Below are 11,106 nucleotides of genomic sequence, written 5' to 3' on the forward strand. Positions count from 1 at the left end.
ATTTTTACACACAATATATATATATATATATATATATATATATATATATATATATATATATATATATATATATATATATATATAACACCGCGGACCTAGTCCATCTTCCAGAAATCCAACCCGAGGTCAAATACTTAAAAGTCAAACTTGGTCAACCTTTTTAAATTAAAATCTTCTAGTTGAGAATCATTCTTCCAAATCAATTCCGATTAATATGAAAACCAAAACCGACGATTCACATAAGTCATAATGCATCATACGGGGCTACTCATACCCTTAAACAACCGTGCGACGTGTAAATGCTCAAAACGACCGGTCGAATCGTTACATCCTCCCCCACTTAAATATATGTTCGTCCTCAAACGTGCCTGGAGTTGTTCCAAAATCCATCAAATCACTATATAACCATACCATGCACATACTCGGGGGTGATCCCACGTCACCATATCCCATATAGGTCTGATAACACAACATAACCGAAATTTCGTAATTCAAACTTCCTCATAAGCCTCAGAGCCAAATTTTTCCAACATCTGGAATTTTCTATAAGATCAGAATCTCGCATCTACACATTGTACACGTCTAAACAAGTTGTATCAAACCATATCCATAACCCCAAGATGTAATCACATGATATACCTCAAAAACTCAAATACTCATATCGATAATTTCTGGTCACAGTAGCTGCCCAAAACAACCCAATGTTGGTAATGAACCTCTTATCAAACAAGGCCTCATTCTAACACCTTTATACATTGCCAAAGATGATAGAAACACGCAAAACGCATAACCATTCGTTAGATCCACAAGCCATGGATCTTCCTCTTTTTCGACAAGAGTTATAGAAAATTTCTATGCCGATCAAAATCACGTGCAATCCGTGCACCAGTAAGCAACAATTCAAATGTACTCAAAATATAGAAAATGACTCCAACGAGAGAACTGTCCCTCCAGATTAACAAGTACCATCAGAACACCATGCTAAGAACCCATCACGCATTGCAAAGCCAAAACACACGAATCTATCACAAAGGATCATACCCCAATAAAACACCACTACAATGTATGACACCATCGAACCACTAGTCCATATGAAGTACCTCAGCCTCTTTGCTCAAAATCAATAACCACGCGCAATTCGACATCAATTATCCAAAGTTCTTTACCATAACCACGGAGAGTAAATAACACAATCCCACAATCCGGAAATAATATAGCCAATGAACAATTAATCATTCAATACCCAAATACTTATCTCACTCACATTCCGCTATAAAGCCCAAGTAGAACCGCATCACTTGTGCATATAACCAACGAATCATAACTCCTCGTAGCATAAAAGATTAACTCACAGATCATCTCAAAACACAAATAAGCTTAACAACGATCGAATGGCAAATCCCTCAACAATAGCAACATGGAGCCAACCAATCCAACTCGGTGTAGAATACACATCCAAATTGGGCCTACTAATGGACCCCCAAACCAGCTCTAGTCACCCACAGATATATGAATAACCCTTCGAAAGTGCACAATGACTAAATCATAACACATACTATCATCTAGCTAGCTTTACCCATATTTCATAGTCCATAACCACAAAATAACCTGTTTATGAGAACTCCCCATCTCTAAACAATAGAATATATGAATCACCATATCTGATCTCAACTCCACCGCCTGAATGTTTAATACATCTCATACACGCAACCATCCCCACATAGAATACTTCTAAAATTCTTCAGTTCCTCATGGCAGAACTGAATATCAACACTCGATGAACCAGGAGAGTGCCGCAATACCAATAGAGTATCCATAAATCAAAACACATACCCCATCTGAAATGTACACTATCATCAAACCATACCAAAATAGTAATATCATTTACCTAGTCATTTGAAATTGTCTATGCTGCCTAAGATTTTAGGACCTTCCTCTCAAAACTGAAGAGTGACCTTGCACATGCAAATCTCAATCTCGCACAACACACTACAACTATTATGCCATCATATGAAAAATACGAAAATCTCCAAATCAACTCTAAGTCGCAAGCAAACTACACACTCATTTAGCTAAGGACCTTCCATTTGATTTCATCCAGATAAAATCACTATACATCACATGTTCATCATGCCACTAGGAAATATACTCCTTGAACCATAGTAGAAACTATTGAGATCCCTTCAAAACTTATTTGCGCATACTTAAGCCATCAGAACTAAATCTCTCTAACTAAACCAAGTTATGCAAGCCATCAAAAACCTGAGAGTATCACCACAAAATACCTGTAGAAACTCACTACATCATAAGAACCAAAAGAGACAATCACATTCGTCACTATGTTGATCCAACACGTTACCAAACCGTCCTAATTCTCCAAGTTCCTCCTGGATCACCTTTAAATTGATACTTCTCCTTGCCATAATACCACAATCTGCAACCAAAATGCACCACACAAGATCCTAGCATAAAACAAGACCGCCCAAAGGCTCATAAGCCGTTGAATGCTCTCTTAAGCACCCCAGAAGTACCACAACTGAGATACCCACTTTGAAGAGACCTTCTATGAGTTTAAAGATGTTCATTTTCTGCTTTCTTGATACTGAAATGTAGAATCCACAATGATATAGAAATACTGTGAGTCTCGACTCCATCCGATGTAACCCTTAGATTCTAGCCATGAACAGATCCGCAAAATTCTCAATTGCCACATTTAGATCATACATCCATTAGAACCATTCTTATGAGTCTTCCACTCTACTCAGATCTCAATCTATCGGCCAAACGGACTGAACGACCTGTGCCCCATTTGCACAACAACAACCAAGGAAATAATCCATACTTCTAAGCAGCCAAGTGAATCCTTACCCCATTCACGCTACATCCTTTACGAATAGCAACTTAATCATTCAGTATTTCACATACACCCCCAAAGAATAATATAACCCTTATCCAAAATTTTCTTTACTCGAGTCATCCTCGATCTCAACCTCTGTAAGCCATAACTGATTTACCAGTATACCTCCAACTGAAACCAATATGACACATAACCGTGTAATCAATTTATCAATAACAAACTCCCCCACTTGGCGCAAAGCCAAGGAATAAATCATCTGATAACTTATAATACCATACTCTATTGCTGCCAAAATCCCGCATTGAAATTCAACTAAATCCTTTATAAGCTCCTGTAACACAACCGTTTAATATCTTAGATCCTCTGCAATTCTTGCATTCATACTTGAAACAGTCAGGTCATCTTTCACAAACGATCCAAACTCAAATTGTAACACATATAATTCATTAGTAAAAGAGGACTCGCTACAAAACAACATAAGGATCACACAAACCTCAAGACACCCCACACGAGATAACCCACCTACTTCGCCTCAAACTAACATCTCTTTATACCCTTCCACATTATAACTATTACGCAATCACTTAATCTTCCTAAATCTGAACTCATATCATGACATGAAAATCTACTTCAATCCATAACTAAACACATAAATGATCCTCCAACACACCCATAACTCGATATTATACGTTACATCAAGACAGAAATCAAGCACCAAATTTGCATCTCAATCAAACCCCTTTTGTCAAATCCAATATATCTGAACACACCCATAGTCACTTCATACTCATCATATAGCAATCCGACCACTCATCTAGTCACAAATTTCACTTATAGGGACGCTACCGGACATATAAGTCCCAAAGTACGTGCTCACACAATCAACACCTCTGTGCTCAAGCTGTAGTGAAAACCCGACCTCAAGTCCTCCAGACTGGCCTATCATCATCATACATAAACCACATCTCGCACGTCATCTATAAAATTACTGAGCGCTTATGTGCGCATACTAATGCGTGGAAGGAATTCAAAGAATTATGCTTCAAGCTGAATCAATATTGCATGATAAGGAAAGAAAGATGGGAAGTATAACCTAAATGTCATGTAGCCTCTCGAAGATAGGTATGGACGTCATCATACCGATCCGCAAGACTCTACTAGACACTTGCTCATGACTTGTAGAACCTATGAACCTAGAGCTCTGATACCAACCTATCACGACCATAAATCACTAATCCTGATGGCACCTAACCCAACCTGCTAGGTAATCCAACTAATAAATATCCAATTCCAACAATATTCAATAAACAATCAAACATAAAAGTTATTTAAATTTTATACAATTGCCAAGGACTGGTAGTACAAATCATGAGATTCTAAGAATAGAGATTACAAAACATATATGAAGTAAATACATCTTCTATTTGAAAAGTACATAAATAGAGTTTTATAAATCTACGGCTACCATAAACAATAGGTAGCCACAACGGAAATGCAGGCACATCTTCCAATTTAGCTCCTATCTAACACAGCAATGTCAGCATTCGAAATCTGCATGCAATATGTAGAAAGTGTAGTATGAGTACAACGGACCCCGTGTACTCAATAAGTAACAAACATATACTTACATTTAAAGCAATGGCGAGCTGGAACATGGTCGGTCCAACATCAGAAGCCAACACCAATTCATAATAGCATAGAGCATATAAATAAGGAAGTAACTCATAGATAAAATACTCAACGTTTTCACAATTATTCTGAAAATAGTTCGGCTTTTCAAGAATATCAGTGAAAAATTAAACCTTTACCGAAATCTTCGAGAAAAATACGAGATAGTTTGAAAACTCTAGTTCTTTCCTAAAATCCTTTCCAAAATAAATAAGATGTTTTATTTTTCTTCCCAAACAGCAAGTGTGAAAAATACCTCTCTATGCCCATATATCAATGTGTGTGAAAGAAATCATGAGCGATGTGATACCGTATAGTATGAGGAAGAATGCACCTCTATGCGTGTATGTCCTATATGCATGCAAATGCCATGTATCCCAGAGATAAAACATGTACTCACACAAACCACTCATAAATACTCAAGCACTCGGTATTGTATATGGCACACACAACCCAGGGAAAATCCATCCCGGAATATATACATCACTGATCATTAGTCACCCAGTACAGAGGAAATGCCATTCCGGCTCCATGGAGAAGATCCATCTCCAGGTATATATATCAATACTCAACCCTCGGTATTGTATTTGGCTCATACAACCCATGAAAGATCCATCATGGAATACATAAATATACATCACTAACCATTAGTCATTAGTACCGAGGAAAAGGCCAACCTTACCCCATGGAGAAGATCCATCTCTAGATAATAATAATAATAATAACAACCTCATAACCACTCGGTACTATATATGGCTCACACGGCCCAGGGATGATTCATCCCAGAATATATACATTACTAACCATCAGTCTCCAGTACCGAGGAAACAAGCAAATCCAGCCTTATGGAGAAGATCCATCTCCATACCAAGGGCAAATCCATCCTTGAATATAATCAACCCGCTCACTAGGGTGTGTTACAGACTCCGGAGGGACTCCTTCAGCCCAAGCTCTATCATAATAATAAATATAACCGTTGCGGTGTGCATCCCCATCCCTTAACTATCACTTATAATTAGGCTCTCGGCCTCACTCAGTCATCAATCTCTCCAGTTTCACCCACGGGCTCACAATGTCATGAAAACTGATCCGGAATAATAATATGATATATCAATAAGTAAAAACTGAGGCTGAGATATGATATGTATGTATAAATGTGACTGAGTACGAAATATCAATGAAATCAATGAGATGACAGCAAGAAACCACCACTATGGGTTCCAACAATAGTAGCATAAAGCCTAAACATGATATCTAGCATGATGTATAGCTCAATTACTTTATCACATGGTGAAAAACATAGATATCAACAAAGTAGGGCTACTATACAGTTCCCTAAAAATAATAGAGTCACAATTCACTTGGTGCACTCCCACACGCCCGTCACCTAGCATGTTCGTCACCTCAACACCAATCACATAGCATATAATTCGGGGTTTCATACCCTCAGCATTAAGTTTAAAAGAGTTACTCATCTCAAACAAGCCAATTCCAAACGCCGAGCAAGACAAGCGATGCTCCAAAAATGCCATCACGCTTGTAGCGACCTCCGAACGACTAAAACTAGCCAAATGCAACTCAAATACATCAGATACAACCCATAGAAACAATTACAAATGATAAAGATCGAATCCTAAATCAAATCCAAAATTCGACCAAAAATCACACCCACGCCCACACCTCAAAACCCGATAAAACTCATAAAATTCGACAACCCATTCTATTTCAAGTCCAACCATTCTAGTTTCATTCAAATCCGACTTCAATTCAACATTCAAATCCCTAAAATTTGCTTTATGAAATTTCTACAATTATCCCTAAATTTACATCTCATAATACTAATTGAATGATGAAAACAATGATATATTCATGTATATTAACCAAATCTGAGTTAGAATCACTTACCCAGATAAATTTCTTTAAAAACCCACGAGAAATCGTCACAAACCGAGCTCCCAAAGTCCAAAATGTGAAATAAAACCCTAAGCATCGCTTATATAGTCTTCATCTGAACTTCATTGGGTGGTCCGCACAATTCTTTTGTGGCCGCACTCTGCCAATCTCTGCGGTCGCACAAAAATCGTACGGCCGCACTTCTTAGACCTCCTCCTTTACGGTCCGCATAATTATGTTGCGGCCGCACATCCATGAGCATTAGATCAATATTATAGTGCCGAGTCCTATCAAGTCACGTCCGATTGACTTCATATTTTTACACACAAGACATAGATAACACCGCGAACCATCCCAACTTCCAAAAATCCAACCCAAGGTCAAATACTCAAAAGTCAAACTTGGTCAATATTTTCAAATTTAAAGTTTCTAGCTGAGAATCATTCTTCCAAATCAATTCCGATTAACCTGAAAACCAAAACTGACGATTCATATAAGTCTTAATGCATCATACGGGTCTATTCATACCCTAAAACAATCGTGCGAAGTGTAAATGCTCAAAACGACCGGTCGGGTTGTTACATCCTTCCCCACTTAAACATACGTTCATCCTCGAATGTGCCCAGAGTTGTTCCAAAAGCCAACAAATCACTATATAACCGTACCATGCACATACCCGGGGGTGATCCCATGTCACCCTATCCCATATAGGTCCACAACATAACCGAAATTTCATAATTCAACCTTCCTTATAAGCCTTAGAGACAAATTTTTCCAACATCCAGAATTTTCTATGAGATAAGAATCATGCATCTACTCAATGTACAAGTCAGAACAAGTTGCATCAAGCCATATCCATTACACCAAGATGTAATCACATGATATACCTCAAAACTCAAATACTCATATCAATAATTTCTGATCACAGTAGCAACTCAAAATAACGCAATGCCAGTAATGAACATCTTATCAAACAAGGCCTCGTTCTAACACGTTTATACACTGCCAATGATAAAATAAATATGCAAAACTCATAAAAATTTGTTAGATCAAAAAGTAATGGAGCTCCCTCTCTTTTGACAAGAGCTATAGCAAATTATAAGCCAATAAGCAACAATATCCCTCCAAATATACCGCAATCAAATCCAATAGCACCCAATTTAGGTTTGATGACCTCATCTTATCTAACATAATCACTCTAGTGATGTGCCACCTCAAAACAATTTGAAACCACAACACGTGCAATTCGTGCACCAGTAAGCAACAATCCAAATGTACTCAAATGGAGTATCCATAAATCAAAACATATGCCCCTTCTAAAATGTACATTATCATCAAACAAAACCAAATAGTAATATCAATTACCTAGTCATCTAAAACCGACCATGCTGCCTAGGATTTCCAAACCTTCCTTTCAAAATCGAATCATGACCTTGGACATGCAAATCTCAATCCCGCAAAACACACCACAACTATTATGCCATCATATGAAAAATACAAAAATCTCAAAATCAACTCTAAGTCGCAAGCAAACTACATACTCATTTAGCCAAGGACCTTCCATTTGATTTCACCCTAAGAAAATCATTATACAACACATGCTCATCACACAAGTAGGAAATATACTCCTTGAACCATGGTAGAAACTATTGAGATCCCTCGAAACACATTTGCACATAATTAAGCCATCAGAACTAAATCTCTTTAACTATACCAAGCTACACAATCCATCAAAAACCCGAGAGTATCGCCTCAAAACACCGGTAGAAACTTACTACATCACAATAACAAAAAGTGCCAATCACATCTGTCACCATGTTGATCCAACCCGTTACCAAACCGTCCCAATTCTCCGAGTTCCTCCTGGATTACCTTCAAATTGATACTTCTCCTTACCATAATACCACAATCCGCAACCAACATTCACCATACGAAATATTAGCATAAAATAATATCGCACTAAGGCTCATAAGCCGCTGAATGCTCTCTTAAGCACCCCACAAGTACCACAACCGAGATACCCACTCTGAAGAAACCTTCTGTTAGTTTAAAGTTGTTCATTTGTTTCATCTTGATACTGAAATGTAGAATCCATAATGATATAGAAATACTGCGAGTCTTGACACCATCCAATGTAACCCTCCGATTCTAGCCATGAACACATCCGCAAAATTCTCAATTGCCACATTTAGATCTTGCATCCATTAGAAACATTCTTGTGAGTCTTCCACTCTAATCATATCTTAATCAAACCGCCCAAACGGATGGAACGACCTGTGACCCATTTGCACAATAACAACCAAGGAAGTAATTCATACTTCTAAGAAGCCAAGTGAATCCTTACACCATGCACGCTACATCCTTTACGAATAGCAACTTAATCATTCAATATTTCACATACAACCTCAAAGCATAATATAATCCTTATCAAAAATTTCCTTTACTCAAGTCATCCTCGATATCAACCTCTGTAAGCCATAACTGATTAACCAGTATACCTCAAATTGAAGCCAATACGACACATAACCGTGTAATCAACTTATCAATAACAGACTCCCACACTTGCCGCAAAGCTAAGGAATAATGCATCTGATAAATTACAATACCCATACTCTATTGCTGCCAAAATCCCGCCATGAAAGTCAACTAAATCTTTCATAAGCTCATGTAACACAACCGTCTAATATCTCAAATCCTATGCAATTCTCGCGTTCATCCTTGTAACAGCCAGGACAACTCTCATAAACGATCCTAACTCAAATTGTAACACATATAATTCACTAGTAAAAGATGAGTTACTACAAAACAACATAGGGATCACACCAACCTCAGGACACCCCGTATGAGATAACCCACCTGCTTCGCCTTAAACTAACATCTCTTTATACCCTTCCACAGTCATAACTATTACGCAATCACTTAATCTTCCTGATTATGAACTCATATCACGACATGAAAATCTACTTCACTCCTCAACTAAACAACATGAAAGATCCTCCAACATACACATAACTCAATATTACACTTTACATGAAGACAGAAATCAAGCACCAAATTTGCATCTCAATCAAACCCCTTTTGTAAAATCCAATCTATCTGAACACACCCATAGTCACTTCATACTCATCATATAGCAATCCGACCACTTATCTAGTCACAAATTCCACTCATAGGGACGTTATCGGACATATAAGTCCAAAAGCACGTGCTAAGAAAATCAACACCTCTGTGCTCAAATTGTAGTCAAAACCCGGCCTCAAGTCCTCTAGACTGGCCTATCATCATCACATAGAAACCACATCTCACACTTCATCTATAGAATTACTGAGCACTCATGTGCGCATACGAATGCGTGGAAGGAATTCAAAGAGTTATGCTTCAAGCTGAATCAATACCGCATGATAAGGAAAGAAAGATGGGAAGTATATCCTAAATGTTTAGTAGCCTCTCAAAGATAAGTATGGACATCATCATACCGATCCGCAAGACTCTACTAGACATTTGTCATGACTTGTAGAACCTATGAACCTAGAGCTTTAATACCAACCTGTCGTGACCCTAAATCCACTAGTCATGATGACACCTAACCCAACTCTCTAGGTAAGCCAACTAATAACTATCCAATTCTAACAATATTAAATAAATAATTAAACATATATAGCAGTTATTTGAATCATATACAATTCCCAAGGACTGGTAGTACAAATCATGAGCTTCTAAGAATAGAGATTACAAAGCATATATGAAGTAAATACATCTTATGTTTGAAAAGTACATAAACAGAGCTTTATAAATCTACGACTACCATGAACAAGAGGCAGCCATAGTCTTCCAATTCAGCTCCCATCTAATAGCAACGTCGTCATCCGAAATCTACATGCAATATGCAAGAAGTATAGTATGAGTACAACCGACCCCATGTACTCAATAAGTAACAAACCGAAACTTATGTTGAAAGCAGTGATGAGGTCTAACATGGTCGGGTCCAACACCAGAAGCCAACAACAATTCATAACCATATAGACAATATAAATAAGGAAGTAACTCAGAGATAAAATGCCCAGCTTTTTAACAAATTTTCCAAAAATAGTTATGCATTTCAAGAATATTAGTGAAAACTCAATCTTTTACCAAAATCTTTGAGAAAAATACGAGATAGTTTGAAAATAGTAATTCTTCCCAAAAATCCTTTCCATAATAAATAAGATGTTGTATTTTTCTTCCCAAATAGCAAGTGTGAAAAATACCTCTCTATGCCCATTTATCTATGTGTGTGAGAGAAATCATGAGCGACGTGATACCGTACAGTATGAGGAAGAATGAATCTCTATGCGTATATGTCATGTATGCTTGCGTATGTGATGTACCATGCTGTCAGCCTCATGTGCTCGCACTCTCAAATGCTCAACCACTCGGTACTGTATATGGCACATACGGCCCAGGGAAGATCCATCCCAGAATATATACATCACTGATCATTAGTCACCCAGTACCGAGGAAAGGCCTTTCCGGCTCCATAGAGAAGATCCATATCTAAGTATATATATCAATGCTTAACCACTCGGTACTATATATGGCTCATACGGCCTAAAGAAGATCCATCCCAGAATACATAAATATACATCACTGACCATCAGTCGTCAGTACCGAGGAAAATGCCAATCCTTCCCCATGGAGAAGATCCATCT

The sequence above is a fragment of the Nicotiana tabacum genome, chromosome 16 (genome assembly GCF_000715075.1).
Source record: "Nicotiana tabacum cultivar K326 chromosome 16, ASM71507v2, whole genome shotgun sequence".
Classification (NCBI taxonomy): domain Eukaryota; kingdom Viridiplantae; phylum Streptophyta; class Magnoliopsida; order Solanales; family Solanaceae; genus Nicotiana; species Nicotiana tabacum.